The following is a 23,831-nucleotide window of genomic DNA, read 5'->3' on the forward strand; positions in this document are numbered from 1 at the left end:
CGCATCCGGAGCCTATGCTCCGCAACTGGAGAGGCCACAACAGTGAGAGGCCCGCGTACCGGAAAAAAAAAAAAATTTTCTCATTAACTTTCCCTATAATTATAAAGTTGGTTTTCCAAACTAACATTTCGGTTGTAGCAAAAAAAAAAAAATTTCACATTTACATTTTAGGAAGCAGTCTATGTTTATAAGTGTGAATTTAATTCATAACCCAAGGGAAATATTAGATGGTCTGTCAAGCTCACAATCTTCCCACTCTTATTAAAACAGACCACAAATTAATTTCCATTTACTAATTCAACAGGATTTAAATGTACAACCTAACATATTGAGAGATGTTAGTTATTGCAGATTCTTAAAATGAAAGGTTTTCAGAAAATTCTCAGAACTTACTGGGTTACTAACACAGTATTTAATCACAAATTCTTGGAACAAAAATGTAAAAAACAATTGTTTTCCAGGTTTCTTCTTCTTAAAAGTGTAAGCCTCTTTATCTTATGTATGTAAGAATATATGTCAACTAAATATTCAATAGGCACTGAAGTATATATTGACTGGATAAATAAACAGTAAGACTCTTCAGAGAGGGAATAAATAGCAGAGCAGCGAAGAGTAGAGATAGTGACTCCCGGCCACCTTTAAAAATTAGAGATAAAACAGCAAGTACCCTGTAGCAAGATTGATGAAACTGAATTTTTAAAGTTTGGGGAAACCTGAGCAATTGATCAAACGGGCTTCAGAAAACCTTCTTTCTAGTTCAGATTCTGTTATTAACTGGCTGTGTGAACTTGGGCAAGTCACTTAATTTCTCTGAGCTTCAGTTTCAACATCTATAACAGTGGTGTTATCTCCCCTGCCTACATTTGAGAAAATGAAATGGCTTAACTGTCAATGTAAAAATGTTCTAAAGATTGTAAAGCATAACACAAACGTATAATATCTATAAAGAACTAAGAAGGAATAAATGATGGGGAAAATAACAAGAGCACAGAAAGGAGTCTGTCTTACAAAACAGAAGGGATCCTTGTTTATCCTAGATAAAGGAGAAGGAAGGGGAAAACAAGCCCTTTTGAGGTATAGTGTTCAAATATAATTCTCTTCCCAACAGGAAATTAATTAATGCACATTTACTTACTGTTTTTCTAACTTACTTTAGTTGTTCTTTTATACTTTATCCTGATCTGTCAATCAGATTCCCACAAACAAATATTCAATACTATTATCTGGACACATCAAATGACAATTCACTTATTTAATTGGTTCTAAGCTATCATCAGTATGCTCCTTTACAGGTGTTAACTATAAGCAACAAATCTCACAAACTTGAACTATTTCAATAATTTCCATTCTTTTCCCTCTGATCTAAGTAATCTTAGCTTATGGTTATAGCTATGGAATTTCGTGTTGTTGATATCCTAAGATAAATCAATATTACTTTTTCACTTTTTTCTATATACAATTGAAGCTTATGAAACTACCTCATTTAGCTTTAAGTTGAAAGAGAAAGCAGAAGGGAAACAGAGCTGGCAAGTTAACGTTACCTGTTGTAAGTAACCCCTCCCCTTCCCTTAGTCCCCTCAATTCCCACTTTGAACACTCATTCCCATTTCTACTGCTAGATCAATTTCAATACATCCTAACATTTTTTCCTCACTGACCATCCATCACCAAACAGCACAGTATCTACTGGGTTCCAGGCCCAATGCTAAAGCTATAAAATGGGGTAAGATGAATTAAAGCCCTGCCCCCAAAGCATGTGTACACTAGAAAAAGACATCTCATTGTCAACAAACGTTTACAAACACAATGTAAATACCAAAATAGAGGCATATACTCCATGCTTTGGAAGCATAAAAGAAAATAAAGATACGTACTACATGGCAAAGGTAAGGGCAGCAGTACAGGAAAAAAAGAGAAACTAGCTAGAAAGGAGTTTTCAAAAACTCAGATATTTTATTTTAGGATATCAGGTGTATTTAGGTAATTCATTTAGTAACCAATTTACTACGCTTTGTTGAACTACATCTTGACTAGCACTATATAGGGCAAAGGTTTAGTTTGAAAAGGTGCACTCCCCTCAGAATATCCTCAAAGCTTTCCCTCAACACGCAAGTACCGCTACCAACTCATCCTTCCTTCCTCCCCACTCTCCAACTATTCTAGCACTGTGTCTTATCTGGCACTCATTAAAATTACAAAAACAACATATGTGAAAGTGCTTTCTAAATTCTGAGGAACTTACAAAAGATATGGGAATGATTACACAGCCCACCTTCCAGATGCCTTAAAAAGTCTTTCCTTTAACCCCCACTGTGACTTGCAGAGTAGATACTCAATGAATATTTGACTTAAAAATCTCCAGCGATACATTAAGAATTACTTATTACACCAATATTAAGTATCTCATAAAAGCTAAATTAAAACCAATTCTTCAGCATTACAACCTATGCATGAAGAGGTAGTAGAGTGTAGTGGTTAAGATCATGGACATCAAAGACAAACTACCAGACTCCTAATTTAGTGCCCTCACTTAATTAGCTTTGACCTTAAGCATCCATCACCTTAAGCTCCATAACCACTCAACCTTCCCAACTATAAAATGGGATGAAGTATTACCTAATTCCTAGGTCACTCTGAGAATAAATGAGTTGGCATAGTGTTTACACCAGAACCTGATAAACCATAAGCTCTAGACTCCGTAGTAGTAGCAGCAGTGCTGGTTATCACCATCATCAGAAAACTTGGATATTTTTTAACCAGAAATACAAATAATAATAACACTTTTCATCTATGTGTCTTCTTATAGTCACAAAGCTCTTTTACAGAAGGTGTAGTTCAGGAATGGAAGGAGCAAAACTGGTAGGAGTTCCATTTGGGGCAGTCACTCTCAGTGTTTAATCCTGGCTCTGCCATTAGGCAGCTATAGGACCACCGACAACTAAGTAACCAGAGGCAAGTTATTTCACTTCTCTGATCCTCAATTTCCTGGTTTGTAACATGCAACAACACCATCTATACTCCAGGAATGTGCTGAGGACTAGAGGAGTCAAGGTACTTGAAGTAACAAGCAGGATGCATGGCACACTGTTGCATTAACATCTGCTCCTCTCCCCCACCTCCCACGTGGAGTATCTCATTTAATTCTCATCCCACCATTATGAAGTTCATATTAGGTTGAGCCATATTAAAAACAGCTGAATACTGGCAAATTCATATGGTTCAACCTAACACTACATCCATTTACAAATGGAGAAAATAAGCTCAGAGGTTAAATGCTTTACTCAAGGTCATACGCACGGTAAGTAATGGAGCCAAAACTTTAAAAATAGACAGTTTTTCATTAAAATTGGTTCAGCGAGTCCTGCTCAGAAAGGGAGGGGGAAAGAGGTTAACTACAATAATACATGTGAAACTACTGTAACCTACAAGTTTTTGTTCTGCCATATCAAAAAAACAAGATGATGATGTAGATTGTCTTCTAAGACTCTTTCAATTTAAAAAATTATTTGTAGAGTGTCTATGCGTGTGTTGCAGAGGTTGAGGGTTTAGTGACAATTAAAGGAAAATAATATCATCAAAGGAAGCACATGCATAACTACACACCAATTCAAAAAGTACAGCTGGATCTAATTAGAAACTCCACGAATTAGCAAATTCACAAAGCAGCTGAACATCAAATATCCATCCTGGTGAAAAGTCAGAGGTATTCCATACCACAGATAGGTGTTCGCCAAACACACAAGGAAGGGTTATACTAAATGTATCCACTTTGGTTCACAGAGGTATGTACCAATATATAATACTACTGAAATGGAAAAAGAAAAAAATGAAAAGGCTTTTCTTCTAATAGTAGGACATACACTACTGTAGTAAAACTGTGTAACTGCTAAGTTTATTTCTATACATTCCACAAGGGCTTTAGGATTATATCACATAAACCGTATTTAGGATACGTGTCTGTCCAAACATGAAGTGTCCTATCAAAATGCACGGCACTAGTAAATAAATAGCAAATGTTAACAGAACAAGGCCCCATAAAACTGGTGGAATATTTACCAGTATCAAATATTTACTATGATTGGTCTACAAATCTATTCTGCCTCTTTTCTCCTTGAAGTGCCATTCACCATTTTTTTTTCTTTAAAAGGGCATGAACAACAAAATACGAATGAGGATAATGAACAGAAACCAGGTCTTTCAACAGATTTACAATAGAACGGTTTTGTTCTTAATCCTCTTATCGGCCTCTCCTCCAATTATGTAATCATTCCACGGCAAAAGATTACATGGCTGTTCCCTACCCTGCAAGGGATAAGTTGGAGGGGGAAACAGAAGAGTAGGAAACAGGTATCCTCGGAATATGCTACATTTCCACGAAACTAAACTGCCTCTTCGGAATCAGTATTAACTGAGCGCTCTTAATTTTCAAGACCTTACCCTTTAGCCATTACAGATTTTTTTTCTTTTTTAAATCCCAAAACAACTGACAACTCTTCACGTGCTGCAGATTCCACCTACCACCATCACTTCCAGAGTCCATTAAGCTCTCTTTTCCCCGGGCGGTCGGAGCGAGTTATCCACGCTGGAAGGGCTGTGTAATTACAATTACGTCTGTGCAGCTCGCCTCAACTCCCCGAAACAAAAGTCAGGCTGAACTGAGCTGCCTCCTAAGGCGCGATACCGGGTGCCGGCTCTTGCCCACCAGGTTTCGCCGAAACCTCCCGAGGGTGACCTCTACGCCTCGACTCGGTGCCCCGCTCGCCGTCTCCGGTCCACGCCTACTGCCTCGCTCCGTCCAGCGCCGGCCTCCAGACTTGTTCGCGAACTCTCCTTACAGCCCCCTCCGCAACCCCGGGCCCCCAGCTCCCGGCCGCGCGCGCCCAGCCGACAGGTAACCGGGCGCCGGGCTACCAGCCTCAGCGCTCGGAACCGCGCAGTTAATGAGTAACGCGCCGGGGCCCGGAGGACAGGGGAGGAGCCGCCGCCGCCCGACGCCTTAGTGGGGCCGACGCGCTCCCGCGCCCCCTGGCGACAGCCGGGGCTTTCGCAGGTGCCCGGCGCGGGCCCCAGGTGCCTCAGCGGGCGGTTTCCTTGGGAACAGGGCGAGCTGGCGCTAAGCCTTGTTGCCCTGGGCTCGACAGGCGGTCTCGGGTTCACTTCGAGTGCGTTGGGCTTTCCAGGAGTCGGAAAATGAACCTTCGATGTGAGTTGAGAACAGCTAGAACCAACCTGACACACGGCGTGCATATGTACCTTACAACGTGTGTGTCTGTGTGTGGGTGTGGGTGCGCTCGTGCGTGTCTGTTGTCTCTGGGGGGATGGATGGGATGAGGGGGAGTCTGATAGAACCTAGATTCCAGCATTCTAGCAGCTGCTAGAGCATTCGAAAATGTCGTTTCTGCACCTGCCTTCTCTCATCTTTTGTGTCAACTCTGATAACTTCCACCCCACTTTAGGTCCTCCAGAGAGGAAACGTGAAAATACAAACCAGGCTTCCGAAAATCTGATCCAAAAGAGGCAGTCACATCATAGTATGTGTCTCTATGTTTAGTAAAAGAGTTACATGCAATTTGTGTGATATATGTATTGAGTAGGACCCCCGCTCTGTATATTGATCACATTTATTAGAGGCAGTAAAGAAGAGTAGGTTATGTGGATGGCTATAGGAATCAGAATTCCTGGGTTTGAGCTTGGCACCTACTAGCTGTGTCAGTGACCTTGGGCTAGTTGATCTCTAATAGCCCCAGTAAATGGGGATAATAAGATTACCTACGTAACTAAGTCGTTAAGAAATTAAATGGCTTAATATATGTGAAATACTTAGTGTACTTCATGACACAAAGTGCCTAATGAATATTAGCTATTATTAATAACATCATTATTATCATCCACCTATAATAAAACAGAAACCTAGAAAATCATTATTTACTCTTTCATACTCCATCTCCAATATATCAAGTCCTATCCATCCTATTTTGCAAATAATTCTTAAATCTACCCCATCTGTTATTCACTGGGACTAGACATGACCCTACTCATTAATGGACTTCTAACTATTCTCCCTTACACCATGTCGTTCATTCATCAAACATTTTTTATGCTCGATCTACGTACCTACTGCTAGACACAGGAACAGAGAAACCATTACACACAATCTCCATCATCCAAGCACTCAAACATAGTGAAGAAAACAAATGTGTCAATAACAACTAAGTGAAATAAATAAACTCATCATACAGCAAACTACTTGGGTTCTCCAGTCTTGCCATACTCCTTCGTACATGCTGTCTTTACATATGCTGCTCCTTTTTCTTGTTATGCCCTGACCCTCCATCTTTTCCTTACCTAGCTAATTCTTGCTTATCCTTCATTATTCTGCCCAGGCATCAATTCCATTGTGAACCCTTCCCTGTTCCTTGCCACCCAGCCTTATCCCACCCCAGTGTGGGCTAGGTGCCCTTTACTGTACTCTTATAGCACTTTATCTCTTTCTAGCACTTATCACATAGAACGGTAATTGTAGTTTTGTCTATTTCCTTATGAACTTTTTGAGAACAGGAACAAAGCCTGATATGTAGGAGGACTGGCTCAGAAAATGCAGAATGAGTTAATGATATACATGTAGATACACTGTCTTGGTATATAAATGTTTAGAGGACAGGCCCTATGCTGTGTTCTACGTAGGACCTAAGATATCATGCATCTACAGGAAATAGTGAGCAGTAGCCATGGGCCTGAGTCCCATGTTGGCCCACCTGTCATCCACAAGGCTCTCTGGAATGGACTTAGAGGTGTTTCACCTGCTAGCACAGTTTGAGAATGAGAAGAGCTATCTGAGTAGTTACCCGTAGTAGGACTTTAGTGTCCTTGCAGCACAGAGACCAAGATGCATTACAGAATGTTATGCACTCAGAATCTCAGCCTGCAAAATACATAAAGCATTGTAAGCATCCTAAGTTAGATTGCTCAGCCATATACTAAAGTGACAGACTCCTCACAAACTTTAAAAACATGATGATGGATTTTATAGTGTGCTCAGGTTTGCCTTCTTTTTCTTTCACTAAAATATAAGTTATATAATTAATGTCAAATAAAGTAATTTTTTTTTAACCTTCAGACTTTCCCATCCATATCAAGGGCCAGAAAACAAAGGACTGCAAATATCTAAAAATTTTAAATTGAACAAATCATTCTAAGGTTGCTATCCTTACTTACAACTTTTATTGCTCATTTGCCTCTGTTTTATTTTCAAAGTTCAGAAAGTATTGTATGTTTACATGGTACTTTCTGGTTTCAAACTGACTTCAGATTAATTATCTCATAAGCCTTTTATAAAAAGCAATTTGATGTAGGTGTAAAGGTAGTTCATCTTTACAGATCGGGAGCTTGGACCACCAGAGTTAGGGCCCTGGTCTTCAGAACTCAGGGCAGTATCTACAAACAAATGAATTTTTTAAAAAATGCTTTTAAAAAACACACTGGGCTTCGTGTCCAGCTGTATGGCAGACGAGAGATTGGCTGATTCCCCCACCAAATGCTAGATTAAATATATAAAACATCTTATGAAACATATCAATAAGCTGACAAGAACATAAGAAGCCCTCAAGGGCAAAAACTAGGTAAAAGCAAGAACCTAGACAGTAAATAATAACAATGCAAAATGAAACAAACAAACAAACAAAAAAGCTGGTTAGGGGAAAAAATGTACCAAAAATAACCTCTCATTTCCTTGTCTAGCAAAATGCTTACTTGTGGGCCAGTGCTTGTGTCACATAAAAATTTGCTTTTGCAACTCCTGTACAAAGCAGAGTTGTCTTTAATGTATCTTTCATGAGATCAGTTGTACACAACTCTGCATTTCACGCCCTTTTTCTGATGTCAGAATAGGCAACTGAAAAAATCAGAGGGCTGAGAGAAAGGGCTGACAGAAGGGCTTAAGACTCTAAAATGTATGATCCCCTACAAATGAGTCACTTTAACAAGCTACATATTTATAAGGAAATGTTTTGAGACTTGGCTTTGGATCCAGTTTATTTCATAGACATACAAATTGCCATACATTAAACAAATATTTATTTACTGCTTCTCTACACCAGGTACATAAATAATCTGCAGTAAGAGGGAAGAGAAGGAGAGATGAGACACAACGAGAAGACCTCCTAGCTTACCCACAATGTTTCAGTCCCAGGTTCAGGTCTATTCCTGAGTCTTCTTTCATCCCTGCCCATGGGTTCTGAAAACAATCCTATATCCTTAAAATAATTCCCCCATTCTTTGAATGGATTCCTGTTATTGGCCACCAGAAAATTTTCCTAAGTAACATATTTTAATGGAAAGATTGGTTTCTGTTGCAGTTAAAAACTCAAAATAACACTAACTTAAACAAAATAAAGTGTATCCCTCTCATGTATGTGTAGGCAGTGTAGGGTTGATATGGTGGCTCTCTGATCATCATGGACACAGGCTCCTTCTAACTTGTGGCTTCACCATCCTGAAGATGTAGCTTCTACCATCAAGCAGGCTGCTCAAGCTCCAGCCATCACATCCTTATTCCAGGCAGCAGAAAGGTGATAGGGGCAGAAGAGAACATCCCTCTATTTAGAAACACTTGCAGAAGTTGTATACATCACTGCACTTACACCACATTGGTCAACATTTAACTATAAGTGATGTTGAAACATATAGTCTCTATTGAGTGGCCACGTGTCCAGCTAGAAATCAATGGTTCTAATACTAAAGAAAAAGGGGAGAACAGATATTGGAAACAACCTGCAGTATCTGGCTCATCATCTGATATCAGACTTAGGATGGGAGAAATGGTGATAGGGTAGAACGTACAAATAGAGCAAAGGCATTGTAAGGAAAACATGATGGTGAACAGTGCACCTGGGACAAGCATAGGTAGATAGATAAGCCTGGAAATATGTGGGAGCCAGATTGTAGAAGATTTAAATGCCAGACTGAAGAATATGGAATCCGGTACAGTAGTCAGAAGAGAGTTCCTGAAAGATTTTGAGCTGGAAAGTGAAATGATCAAACCACTGCTTTAGGAAGAATAACATGGTGGCAATGCCTAGAATGTACTTGGGATGGCGGGGGCAGGGGCAGGCGGGGGATGACTCAAGACAAGGAAATTAGTAGGAAGCCACTACAAGATAGTGAGTGCCTATACTGCAAAAAAAAAACCAGGAAAGGGGAAACATTTCAAAGGATGAATTTGTCAAATGCAACAACCGAGTAGATGTCTTCCCCTCTTTCTCTCCCTGCACCCTCCTTCTCTAATGTTCAGCATCATTCTACCTTTTTGAGATCAGCACAGTGATTTTATTTGGGGAAGTACCCTCCTACCATGTTCAGTACATGTGACTCAAGTAGAACTGAATTCCCGCCACTTCAGGGGTGAGCATGTGACCCAGGCTTAACGAGTCAGAGAATCCTCCTGGTCTCTGTGATTAGTTCATGATAAGCAAATGACTCAAGCACGGCTGATAAAAATAAATTCTGGGACTTATGGGAAATTGTTGGGAAAAGTGAATCTCTCTGAGAAGATTAAATGTAAGCCTGAGGCTGCTGGCAGTGATCTTGCCACCCAATGGAGAACATGCCTGAGAATGGAACTAACAAGGAGAAGGCAGAACTGAGAGATAAGAAAACCAAGTGTGGGTCCTGAGGACATTATTTCACTTCCTGGATCAAGCTGTGACTGAAGCTGGAGACGCTGAACTTTTTAGTTATATGAGCCAGTAATTATCTCTTAGCTTAAGCCAATTTGTGTTGCGTTTTCTGCCACTTGCAAATGAATATACAGGAAATAAAGGCAAGCATGATAATTCCAAGCCTTAAAATCATTACCATCTACATTTGTCTTATACAGTATTAAAACACTTGGTTCTGATAAATTTTATCTGTTCCAAAAAATCAAATCTACATTCAAAGAAAGGATGTTTGATATAGTTGGGAATGTTCACAATTATGCTGTGAAATCTCTAAAAGTACTTACAGAGTCATAAAATATTGGAGCTGGAGGAGACCTTTAAGTCATCTCACCTCATCACCTGTTTTCACAAATGAGGAAACTGAGACTCAGAAAGATGAGGTGATTTATTCAAAGTCACAGAGCTAATATGTGCTGGTCTTGAACCCAGGTCTTTGGAATACTAGTCTGTATATTTTCATTGTATCATTCTGACACTTCAGAACAGGACATCTAAAAAATGCTTTCAAATACACGGGAAACACATGTAATACAGCACGAACAACTTCCCATGAAGCAATATTTGAAAGCCTGGGAGTGCCAGCAATATTCACCACATTCTTGTGAGGATAGATGGTCTTTCTGCCGAGACTCATGCCAGTATACAATTAAGAGAAACCAACCATGCTGTGTTGACCATTTATAACTGGACCTGTATAGTTACCTGAGCCAAAAGCAACCCTGTGTGTTTAGAATGGATATGAGGAAGGTCAACCTTCAACAACAGGGATCCACATCTGGGATCCTTCATTCTGTTGAATGAGATAAACCCAGTCAATTCCCTTCTCTTTGAAAATATGAATTGGAAAATAAGTGTACTCAGGGAGAGTGATTATTCAAGCTCAACTGGTAACCCAAAGCAGAATAAACTATCCTTTATGAGGCCTATTAGGCATCCTCATTATAGGAATACTGGGAAGCCACATGTCCTGTAATATCTAATAATCCTTATATCTTTGCAGTAATTCTTTTATGCATTCATTCCCTTATTTACTGAGTGTCCCTTACATGCCAAATGCTGATTTAGATGCTGGGAATATGACAGAGAATAAGACAATGTCCTGGCCTTTATGGCTCTTACATTCTAGTGCAGCAGACAGTCAATACAGGAATAGATATATAATAACATGATAGGTAATGAGGCACGCTATGAAGAAAAATAGAGGAGGACTCATTAGTTCATGAGAACTTGGTCACATGGCCAAACATGGCTATAAGGAAGGCTGGGAAATGTAGTCTTTACATTGAAAGTCATCTGCCCAGGAAAAATGGAGAACTAGCAGTCTGCCACCAAGAATACTGTGGGGGGAGGAAGAGGGGTGAAGTTACATGCACTGTATCTAACACGTCCACAAATTAACAGATAATCCACCATATGGTTAAGTTGACCCTAAGGGAGTACTTGCCTGATTGGTCACATAAACTATAGATAACTTGTATTTCTTGGGTCACTTTTGGGGAGTCTGAGACTTTCTACCTATTAAACTATGCCTTATTTTGATGTTGCCATTCATCAATATTTATTGCATATAATTAGTGTGCTAAATACCACTCAACTGAATGGATCACATAATATTTCTGAGGTAGGAAAAAAAATGTTTCTCCATTCTCTAAAGAAAACATCCCTGCCTCAGTACTTCTCTAGCGCTATATATGTTATCTCAGCCAGTCTTATTTATAAAAACAATATCTTTTCTACTACATATACCAAGAGTTCTCACGCAAATGCCCTTGTAATTCAGTCAGTTAATACTATTGAGCGGCCGCCTACAAGATGCGGTTGGTGAGCCACCAGCATCAGAATCACCTGAGGTGTTTGTTTAGCCCAGGCCCTATGAATCAGAATCTTTGAGGACTGGGCCTAATTACTGAAATTTTTAACAAACATTGGAAGCAATTCTTATAATGCTAAACTTTAAGAATCAACAGTGAGATAACATAATATATACATAAAACAGTGACTTTTAAAATGTATTATGGAGAAACATCCAGAATTAAAATGGTGGAGTAAATACAGCATCTTCTACAAGTCCTTCTACTCTCAGAACTTACCCAGTAGCAAAGATAATGACACACAAAAATGCAAAATCCATTTTCACTGAAAACAGGAGACACCTGAAACCCTAAACTACAATATGTGCAGAGGTACAGTGAAGGACAGGAAGACTGATAAAAATGTTGATGGCTACAAATCTCAGAAAACATCAACAAAATACACTTCAACAACTGACTTAACTTAGGGGCAAAACCAAAAATCCTTCATCTGAAACAAGGGAATCAAGTATGTGTATTGGCAGCAATGCCTCCTCTCAATTTGATTTATTATGAAAGAGAAGGAGGTAAGGCACAGTTGGAAGAGGAATCATTCAGACATGCCATATATGCAGGAAGCATTCTGTTGCTGAGGCAAGATGGACTCTGCAATGTGAGCAGCCCTGCAACCACCAGTTTCTCTTAGAAGTAGAAGCTGAAGGAACTCATCCACATAAACTTTGTGTCACAATGAGAATTCCTATTGGGCTGGAACATGTTTGGGGAGGCCCCTCCTCAGCATAAACCTTTGGTAAGTTGCATATTTTGAAAAACTTTTCCTTCAAAGATGAGTAGTCAATCAAAAAGGAACCAGCATACAAAGATACCGTAAGAAAAGAAGAAGAGAATAGGAAAAAAATGGCAAATTAAAATTCTCATTAAAAAATGTTGCCATTAAGCAAAAGAAAATTTTAACCAAACGTACAGCCATAAATTTTAAAAGTTAAGGGTGCAACTTGGAAGAGGATCTTTGAAATGAATTTCTGCTGTTTATGAGCTACCCATTCTATGGTATTTTGTTATAGCAACCTGAATGGGTTAAGACAGCAGGGTTATTTGTGGTGGCGGGGAGTTGGAAGCACTCTGGTAACTATCACCAGGAGAGTGAATAAGTAAAAAGTAGTAAATGCACATCATGGAGTTTTATGCCACATTAGAAGCAACTGATTAGAGGGCCACAAAGCAACATGGATGGATCTTAAAAACATAATGCTAAGTGAAAAATAAAGATATATGATCATTACCATGTATGTTCATTAAAAAAGTATATACATAAAAACAATACACATATAACAAAAACATATTGAAAGATGCACATTTAACATATGCGAATGATTGCCTACGGGGGTATAGGAATATGAATAAAAAGGAAGAAATAAATAAGACTGAACTTGCATGAGTCAACTGTTAATGTAGCAAGCACTGACAATTATGATTAACTCAACTTTCCTAACTCTCTTCACTTGAAATTTTTAAAATAAAGCAAAACCACAAAAGGAATTCAAATATGAATTGAAAGAAGTGGGAGGAAACAAAATTAAACCATCTCAAAAATGAAGGCAGACTTAGAAATAGCACAAAGGAAAGTAAACACTTATTAAGGAAAACAACAAAAACAAAATAAAATATTTTTAGAGTCATGGAATACCATATTGAGAAAAGCAAGTAAAATGAAATGGAAATAAACAGTTTTAAAGGATTAGAAAGAAAATTATGTAAATGTTAGAGAGACAAAAGAAAGTCAATATATGCATAACTAAGAAAGAAAACCAAGAAAATAATCTAGATATTGAGACAGAAAAAAAAAGCTTACATAAATATTTTGAGTGACTTTCCAGAAATATAAGAGGACCTAAATCTATAGATAGAAGGGGCATATAGTATCCCAAAGAAAAAAATGGCACAGAATAGCCAAACTAGACATAATCTAGTAAAGTTAACGGATTTCAAAGCTAATGAAAATCTTTTGGATAGCTAGTTAAAAATGATCAAGATCTCTATAAGGGGGGAAAAAAATCAAAATCTGAACCAAAGGATTTTATATCCAAGAATTTGATACCAGAGAAACTTGTTCAAGTATAAATGTAATAGACAACATTTTTGAAAATGCAAGCAATATGGTTTTCATGTGCCCTTCTATAGGACATTAGTAGAGGATGAAATTTAGCCAACCATGAATTTAGAAAAAAATTTTAAAAGCTGGCAGTGATCCTCAAATCCACTTATCTGCGGAATTAAGTCTAAAGCAAATGTGAGAATTATGGTCAGAGAACAGAGAGTAAATTTTTAAAAATCCTGACAATATAGCAATGAAACAAACAACAGAAGATGAAAGAGAAAAGAAATAAGGTAAACATTACAAAAAAATGTATAGTTAGTGAATGGGGAGTGGAAGAACAGGAAATATACTGCTCTCTGCTTTGAATAATATCTAAAAATAGTAATAGTTATAAAGTTATTAAGCTATCCACTAGGGCAAAAATACATGCCTTTCAAGTTCAAAAAACATGCATATTCAGAGAATATACAAAAAATATACTGACAAAAAATTAAATGAGTTATATAAAACAAAATCATAATAAAAAATGACAAGTAGACTAAAATAAAACATAATTTTTATTTCAATAACTATAAAAAGATTAAATTCACCAATTAATTGAAAACTTTTCCCAGATGGAATATCAAACCAAGCCCCAACTATGTGCTAGATACATAAGATAATGAAAACAAAGTGATTTAAAACAAAAATAGAATAGACAAAGGGATACCAAGCAAATGAAGCCAAGATCAAAATTATATCTCAAACAAAGCTTAATTCAGAGAAAAAGCAATAAATGAGACAAAGACAAAGATTATTTGTTTATAACAATAAAGTGTGAGCTGAAAAATTAAGATGTCACACGTAGGAACATCCATGCACTAAATAACATAGCATTCAAATTCATAAAGCAAGAATTACAGGAAATTCAAGAAGAAATCCACAGAAACCATGACTAATCACATCATAAAAAATAACAAAATAAGTAAGGATAGAGAAGACTTAAGTAACATAATTAATATGGTAGGTTATATACATACATATATATGTATGTATGTATATACATTTATATAAAGGTATAAATATATATATATGCAAATAATAATATATCTTCTCTTCATTTACCCAGGGACTAGTCACAAAAATTGACTATGCATCAAAATGGGCTTCAAACAGGCCTGGGAATTTTGTGTCTCAGCCCCCTTTTAGTACAACTGGCTTCTCTTTTATTTCTTTTACATATTGAACTTCCAGATGTATTAAACAAAAAAAGTTTGAAAACCACTGTCTCTCTCTCTCTCACACACACACACACACACACACACACACACACACACACTTAAACAACAATGTAAAAATATTTATTTTATTTTAAATTTAAAATGTACAGTCCATGTGCCAAATGTATGGACTGGAATGCTATAAAGTAGGTGACCTAACTGACCCTGATTAGCTAGAACACAGACCTTTTCAAGGGCTGTCTCTGCCACTAAGGAATTTGAGAAGTCTGGTATAAACATGGATGTCTTTTATAGGTGGGGTACCTGTAAATGAAAGAGGGGGTAGGGATGCTTTGATACTAATTCAAGACAAAGGAGAAGTCTGATGCTCCTTGCATCATTCATCAGGCAAATTTGTGACTTGAGCTGTACAAGAAACATTCTTTTCCTGGTGCAAAAAAGGAAGCTACCGTGGTTGTCAATATGTTTTGTGCCTGTGTTCTTAACCATCACCAGACTGGACAAAGACAAAGCAGTGTATACAGTTGGGGTTTATTTTAATGAAATCAGAAGGCTAGGTTATGGGAACTTGTTAAAGAGTTGTTTTGAGGTCAAGGACTTTGGTGAATGAAAGGGCTCTCAGAGGCCCAACTTGCTCAACATGCAGGGACCCAAGAGATTGTGCTTTCTTTCTGGTCTGATGAAACATCTGAATGTACTGAGCTTGAAACCACAGGGGAAAGGAATGGCTTTTGTTTCAGGAAGTGAAGATCTCTGGCTCAAACCAGCCATGTAAGTTGAGCTCATGGCAACTTCTCTGAGCTTAATGGAATTATAGATTTGAGGAATTGCTGTACTATTTTGGTAGAAATAAAGTCCAAATTTCAGAATACACATATTTTGATGAATATGAACCATACTTTAAGTTTCTGCAGCTGCTTTTGATGTGCAAACCTCAAGATGTGTTTGGATTACCAAGCATCTCTCCTATCTGTGCAGCTTGGTTATAAAAGGAATTTAATTTCACAGACCCAAAAGGAAACTGTGTTATCAAAAAAGGCACAATTAGAATTTGAGAAGTGGCATATGAATCACAAAATTGTCCTAAATTTCTGTCCACATAGCTTCCTTTCATGAAACTGCTGAAATCCAGGCTGATAGCAACTATCAGTAACATAAATTTGGAGTAGAAATTCAGGATATACTTTTTGAATACAGTCCAGACATCTGAGGAATTGTTCAGCTGCATACATAACAGTATTGTCACTAACATAATCAAAATTAATCAACGAGTTTTTGCTTTAGGTAAATATCTTTCAGGACCAGAAATACTCTGACATCATTCCCATGTGAGATAAATGTTGCCAGACAGGCAGACACTTTTGGCTGCAAGGAATGGGCATCTGTCACCAATTGCTTGAGCCAGCAATGCCAGCTCAAGGCCCAGATGACTCAGATAATTATAGAATCTGACCTTGAGGCAATGATGTGGGAGCAGTGTAAGAAATATCTGAGTATTGCTTACCATAATACTTTATAAAGAGTAAATGAACAATACTAACTCTTAATTAGTCTGTCTCTTGGGGGTCTTGAAATTTCCATCATATTGTGATTATGAGGCTTTGAGTAAGGCCTAGCCAAAAGTTGTGAGTCATCCCTAGTTTTAGTAGGCTACATGTGCATTTTTATTAATAGTGACTAAATAATTTTGAAGGACTCTTTTTATATTATCCTAAAAACTCGGTAATTTTGAATATTATCAGGAGAGAATTCAGGCCACACTCATATGAGTTCCTCATTATCCATAAAATATGAACATCACTATTCCAAAGAAATAAAGAGGACATCTGGTGAGAACCTACACAGATACACAAAAAACAAAAAGGAAGTTACTCAAGCATATTGCAAAAGAAAATCATCAATTCACAAGGGGAGAAACAAAAGGAAGAAATAACAGAGAAGAACTACAAAAACAACCAGAAAACAAGTAATAAAATGGCAATTAGTACATAACTATCAATAATTACTTTAAATGTTAATGGACTAATTGGTCCAATCAAAAGACACAGGATGGCTGATTGGATAAAAAAAAGACCCATCTGTATGCTGCCTACAAGATACTCACTTCAGACTTAAAGACACACACAGACTGAAAGTGAAAGGATGGGAAAAGATATTTCACACAAATGGAATAAAGAAAGCGGAGGTAGCAATACTCATATCAGACAAAATAGACTTTAAAACAAAGACTATACCAAAAGACAAAGAAGGGCATTACATGATGATAAAGCCATCAATAAAAGAAGAGGATATTACACTCATTAACATATATGCACCAAATACAGGCGCATCTAAATATATAAAGCAAATATTAACAGACATAAAGGGAGAAGCTGACAATAATAGGAGAGGACTTTAACACCCCACTTACAACAATGGATATATCATCCAGGCAGAAATTCAATAAGGTAACAGTGGTATTATATTAAATGACACAATAGACCAGTTAAACTTAGTAGATATCTACAGGACATTACATCCAAAACCAGCAGAATACACATTCCTTTCAGGTACACCTGGAACATTCTCCATGAGAACATTCTCCATGAGCATCACATACTAGGTCACAAAACAAGTCACTACAAATTTAAAAGGATAGAAATTATATAAGGCATTTTTTCACAACAGTATAAAACTAAATCAATTGCAGAAAGAAAAACGGGAAAAGCACAAACGTGGAAACTAAACAACCGTGACTAAAACCCAGTGGGTCAATGAAAAGGCAAAGAGGAAATTGAAAAATACCTTGAGACGAATGAAAATGGAAACACAACTTTCCAAAATCTGTGGAATGCAGTAAAAGCAGTTCTAAGAGGGAAGTTTATGGCAATACAAGCCTTCCTCAAGAAACAAGAAAAATCTCAAATAAACAACTTAAACTACCACCTAAAGGAATTAGAAAAAGAAGAATTAACAAAGCCCAAAGTCTGCAGATGGAAGGAAATCATAAACATTAGAGAGGAAATAAATAAAATAGAGACGAAAATACAATAGAAAAGATCCATGAAACCAAGAGCTGTTTTTTTAAAAAGATAAACAAAATTGATAAACCTTTAGCCAGGCTTACCAAGAAGAAAAGAGAGAGGACCTGCATAAACAGAACAAGAAATGAAAGAGGAGAAGTAACAACCAATAACACAGAGATACAAAAAATCATAAGAGAGCAGAGGTGCTACTATGGCTTCCAGTGGGGTCGGCGTGACCACTGCAAGACTCGGCAAATGAAGCTCCCGAAATTCCAGACAATGTGGGAGATCGGCTTCAGGGCGTCTACCACTTCGCTACCAATAGGAATGGCTTTCGGAGGAACTTGATCCTCAATTTGGGACTCTTTGCTGCCAGAGTTTGGCTGGCCAGGAATTTGAGTGACATTGACCTCAGCCTGGGGTGTATCCATAAAGACACATGGAACTCTTGTGCTGTACTCAAACCTTCCAAAAACGAAGCCTCCAATCTGTGACCATCACAAGACTTGCCCTGATGGCAGCTGAAATTTGATTCAGATGGGCACCTTACCTTCCCTACCTGATTTACTTTTCTTTGCTGAGTCCACTCAGAACACCCTTCTCTGGTCAGCAGACAGGCTTCAGCTAAAGTGTTGTCCTCTGTCCTGTAAAATTCTGTACATAATTCCTAAGTTTCTGCAGAGGGTGGTCTTTGCTCTTGTCCTGAGGCATAATCTAATGGTATTTTAACAAATAAGGTCTGTACACAAAGAAAAAAAATCACAAGAGAATACTATGTACAGTTAACAAATTGGGCAACTTAGAAGAAATGGACAAATTTCTAGAAACATACAAAGTGCCATGACTGAATCAAGAAGAAACAGACAATTTGAACAGACCAATCACTAGTAGTGAAATTGAATTTGTAATTAAAAAAAAAAAAACTCCTAGCAAACAAAATTTCAGGACTGGACAGTTTCACAGGGGAATTCTACCAAGCATATAAAAAAGAGCTAATACATATCTTTCTCAAACTATCCCAAAAAACTGAAGAGGATGGAACTCCAAAATTCATTCTACAAGAGTACTATTACCCTGATACCAAAGCCAGACAAAGACACTACAATAAAAGAAAATTACAGACCAATATCTTCTATGAATATAGATGCAAACATCCTCAACAAAATATTGGCAAATCAAATCCAACAATATATAAAAAGGATCATACACCATGAATTATTCCAGGGATGCCAGGGGGGTTCAATATTTGCAAATCAATCAATGTGATACACCACATTAACTAAAGGAAGTATAAAAATCACATGATCATCTCAATAGATACAGAAGAAGCATTTGACAAAATTCAACACTGATTAATTATAAAAGCTCTCATCAAAATTGGTATAGAGGGAACATATCTCAACATAACAAAGGCCACTTACAACAAACCCACAGCTTACCTCATAGTCAGCAGTGAAAAGTTGACAGTCTTCCTCTAAATTCAGGAAGAAGACAAGGATGCCCAATCTCACCACTTCTATTTAACATAGCACTGGAAGTCCTAGCCATAGCAATCTGACAAGAGAAAGAAATAAAAGGTATCCAAATTGGAAGGGAAGAAGTAAAACTGTCGCTATTTGCAGATAACATGATACTACACATAGAAACCCCTAAAGTCTCCACCAAATAACTATTAGAAGTAATAAATTAATTCATTAAAGTTGCAGCATACAATATTAGTATACAGAAATCTATTGTTTTTGTATACACAAGAAATTATCAGAAAGAGAAAGCAAAAAAATTCCCATTTAAAATCACATCAAAAAGAATAAAATACCTAGGAATAAACTTAACCAAGGAGGTGTAAGACCTATACTCTGAAAACTATAAAACCTGATGTACAAAATTGAAGAGGATACAAAGAAATGGAAAGACACCCCACGCTCTTGGATTTGAAGAATTAATATTAAAATGGCCATACTACCCAAAGAAATTTATAGATTTAATGCAATCCCTATCAAAATACCCATGATATTGTTCACAGAACTAGAACAAATAATCCTAAAGTTTATATAGAACCACAGAAGAGCCTGAATTGCCATAGAAATCTTGAGAAAAAAAGAACAAAGCTGGAGGTATCACCCTTCCTGACTTCAGACTATACTACAAAGCCACAGTAATCCTAACAGCATAGTGCTGGCACAAAAACAGACACATAGATCAATGGAACAAAACAGAAGGCCCAGAAATAAACCCATTCACTAAGGTCAATTAATATAACAAAGAGGGCAAGAATATACAATGGAGAAAAGACAGTCTCTTCAATAGATGGTGCTGGACAACTACGTGTAAAAGAATGAGATTAGAACATTTTGTCACACAATATACAAAAATAAACTAGAAATGGATTGAAGACCTAAATGTAAGACCCAAATGTAAGACCCCAAACCATAAAACTCCTAGAAGAACACTCTTTGACATAAATGATAGCCATATTTTTTTGGATCTGTTACCTAAGGCAAAAAAAATAAAAGTAAAAATAAAAGCAAAAATAAACAAATAGGACCTAATTAAACTTAAAAGCTTTTGTGCAGCAAAGGAAACCATCAACAAGATGAAAAGACAACCTACTGAATGGGAGAAAATATTTGCATTCTATGACCATCAAGGGGTTAATACCCAAAATATATAAACAGCTCATACAACTCAATATAAAAAAACCAACCCTATCAGAAATTGGGCAAAAGACTTGAATAGACATATTCCAAAGGAGACGTACAGAGGCTAACAGACACGTGGAAAGATGCTCAACATCACTAATTGTTAGAGAAATACAAATTAAAAGAACAATGAGATATCACCTCACACCTGTAAGAATGGCTATCATCAAAAAGTCTACAAATAACAAATGTTGGCAAGGATGTGGAGAAAAGGGAACCCTCGTACACTGTTGGTAGGAATGTAAATTGGTGCAGCCACTCTGGAAAACAGGATGGAGGTTCCTCAAAAAACTAAAAATAGAACTACCATATGATCCAGCAACTCTCCTCCTAAGTATATATCTGTAAAAAAATAAAAACACTAATTTGAAAAGATACAAGCACTCGTGTGTTCATAGAAGTGCTATTTACAATAGCCAAGATACGGAAGCAACTCAAGTATCCATCAACGGATGAATGGGTAAAGATGTGTTACATATATACAATGGAATATTACTCAGCCATAAAAATGAATGAAATTCTGCCATCTGCAGCAATGTGGATGGACCTAGAGAATATTATGTTTAGTGAAATAAGTCAGACAGAGAAAGTGATATCACTTATACATGTAATCTAAAAAATAATACAAACGAATGTATATAGCAAAACAGAAGCAGACTCACAGATATAGAAAACAAAACTAGTGGTTACCCGTGGGGAGAGGGAAGGGGGGGAGGAGCATGTAGGGGTATGGGATTAAGAGAAACAAACTACTATGTATAAAATAGATAAGCAAGAAGGATATATTGTACCGCACAGGGAATTATAGCCATTATTTTGTAATAACCTTTAAAGCAGTATAATCTATAAAAATACTGTATCAGTATGCTGTATATCAGAAACGAATATAATATTCTATTATATTAAATCAACTATACATCAATAAAAAGATAATAAATATTTTAAAATAATAATAATTTTGTCTTTCCTATTTTGTCTGATCAGTATTTTACATAGTTTCAGGCAGATTTTGATTTTTATTTTACAGCAGGTCTATGTTATTAAGCTTCTCCGAGAAAGAAATCAAAAGGGCCCAAGAATAAAGAATATTTCATATTCTGTAACACAATAAAATCTGCTGTTTAAAGGTGTTAGCTGACTCTTAAAGTGATGTGTTTATTAAGGTCAAGAAAATTGAAGATTTCAGAAATGCCATAGTTAACCATTTAAGGGAAAGTGGGGGAAGGGTACCAGAGAGATCAGAGGCTGTAGCAGTGCGCTGGACAGTGAAGAGGACGAGCTGTCCTAGAAAAGAGGAGAAGCAGATGGAGTCCCTGTTGCTTCCCATAAGGGGTCATTACCTTCAAAACTGTCAAGATGTCAAAGCATTTACAAGATAAAAAATATACATATAAGGTAAAACAGTTTTCCTCTAAAACATACCTAAAACCCAAGGTGTTTTCTGATGTAGGAGATATGTAAAATTTCCCATGAGGTGGTGTTTTTCTTATCAATGAACACTTCAAGCCCAATGTTAGGGAATGCACAGTATCCTCCTCATGTTCTCACCCCTAGGCTATTGCCTGACTAGTTATATCTGCCTAAATAATAGAGGTAGGGAAACCCAGGCTGGGCAAAATCAGAATGCATAGAATTTCATTTCTGTATTTATTCAAGACATTTATTCACTGACTTAGATGGAGAGGCTTTGTGCATATGCAAAAATGGAAAGTAATCTCCACTCAGGGCTAGGAGTCACCTGTAGAGTAGCATGCCTTATCAGTGTTGTAGACCTCCATTTGAAAACCCAGCAGATCCCAGTCAGGGGCATAAGCCCAGAACTGCCAGACCCTGTGCAAAACGCAATGGGACATAATTAATGCAGCCGCAAGGATCAGATCAGTAAAGCTCCAGACAAGTGTGGAGACTGATTTTAAATAAGATCTTTCTTTTCAAATTATTTTTAACACTTTAGATTTTTCCTGCAGAAAGACTGTACATGTTCCTTAAAGATAATTACTATCATGTGGGAAACTGGGGACAGATGTCCCTCATAAGGAAATGGCAAAATAAATTATGGCATATCCATTCTCTGGAATCTTAGGCATTTGTTTAAAAGAATGAGTTTCATCTCAAAATCCTGGCAGGGAAAAATGGCTATTTTTTTTTAACAAAACAAATATCAGAACAATGTGTATACAATTCCATTTTTACAGATTTTCCATTTTTGCAACATTTCCATTTTGCAAAGCAAATTACTGGATGCAATCTTTGTGCACCTTCTCAGATTTCCTCTACTGCCTCTTTTTTTCTGAAGGGAACCTCAACACCCTTATTACACCCTGACCACAATCATTGCCTTTGCTGAGCTCCCTGAGATGGCTGGAATTCAAGTTGGAACTTTGGGCCTGCGTAGCCCTTGCTTCCCACACAGAGTCCTATCAACATCAAGTCATCACTTGAAACGCCACACTGTGAAGCATAGGAATTGGCTTCCTGGGTGGCTGTCAAGGGCTGAAAATATGGAGAGTTACTCTGCTATGAGGTGAAACTTGGCCAATCGGAAGTGAAAGGCAGGAGGCATTTGAGCAGAAAAATTCCCTCCCCTTCCTCTCTGCAGTGGACCACTCTGAAGTGTGATTTCTTCTTGCAGCCCTTCCAGACACACCTGCTGCTCACCTGCCATGTCTTTACCAGGCCTATTGTGAAATGTGGCCAGAGCAGTGACACATCACATCACACTGCTTTGCATCTTTCTTACCTCACTTCCACTGTTTCCTCACCCTCACCATCTTCAGCTTGCATTTCCCAAGTAAAGAGGCCACACGTTAATCCTTGCATCTGCTTCTCCAGTCTAGAGGACCCAAGCCAAAACCACGAGCAAACTAGATATTGAGGCTCTATATACATTTGTAGTGAATGTATTACACATGCGTAGACCTAACTCTTTGCCTGTAAATGCATAGAAATATGAGAAGGATACACCTCAGACCTTAAACAGTAGTTCGCCTTTGCTTACGTTTTTTAATAAATATGTATTACCTTTATGTATTTATCTAAACAGTAAGTTAATACCATAAGACCATGCCATATTAACAAGCCTAGCATATGCTCCCCTGCTTTACTCCTTTGCAGGCAATAAATCATTGTATTTCTCAGGCAAAATCAGTCTATAATATTCTTAAAATTTTTAATCTGTGTGACAGTTGATCACACACTTCCCCCACTCACACACTCACACACAGCCACCCCCGACATACACAAATACACACACTTCCTCCCTGCTGGCAGACTACAGTTCTA

The 23,831-nt window shown here is 37.5% G+C and overlaps 1 protein-coding gene across 2 annotated transcripts in view; it reads right to left on the reverse strand.

The window, feature by feature from the left end:
- The window catches only part of RAB3IP (RAB3A interacting protein), a 155,921-nt gene that overhangs the window by 43,731 nt on the left and 88,359 nt on the right, over positions 1-23,831 (reverse strand). Inside the window, exon 1 of one of the 2 annotated variants that reach the window (XM_024736627.1) lies at positions 4,519-4,881. The exons of the other annotated variant lie outside the window; for it this stretch is intronic. The gene's annotated coding sequence lies outside the window, so the exon portion shown is untranslated. Of the gene's footprint in view, positions 1-4,518; positions 4,882-23,831 lie in introns of those variants that run through there. 2 annotated transcript variants of the gene reach the window in all.

Source organism: Neophocaena asiaeorientalis, unplaced genomic scaffold (assembly GCF_003031525.2).
Source record: "Neophocaena asiaeorientalis asiaeorientalis breed wild unplaced genomic scaffold, Neophocaena_asiaeorientalis_V1.1 scaffold134, whole genome shotgun sequence".
NCBI lineage: Eukaryota > Metazoa > Chordata > Mammalia > Artiodactyla > Phocoenidae > Neophocaena > Neophocaena asiaeorientalis.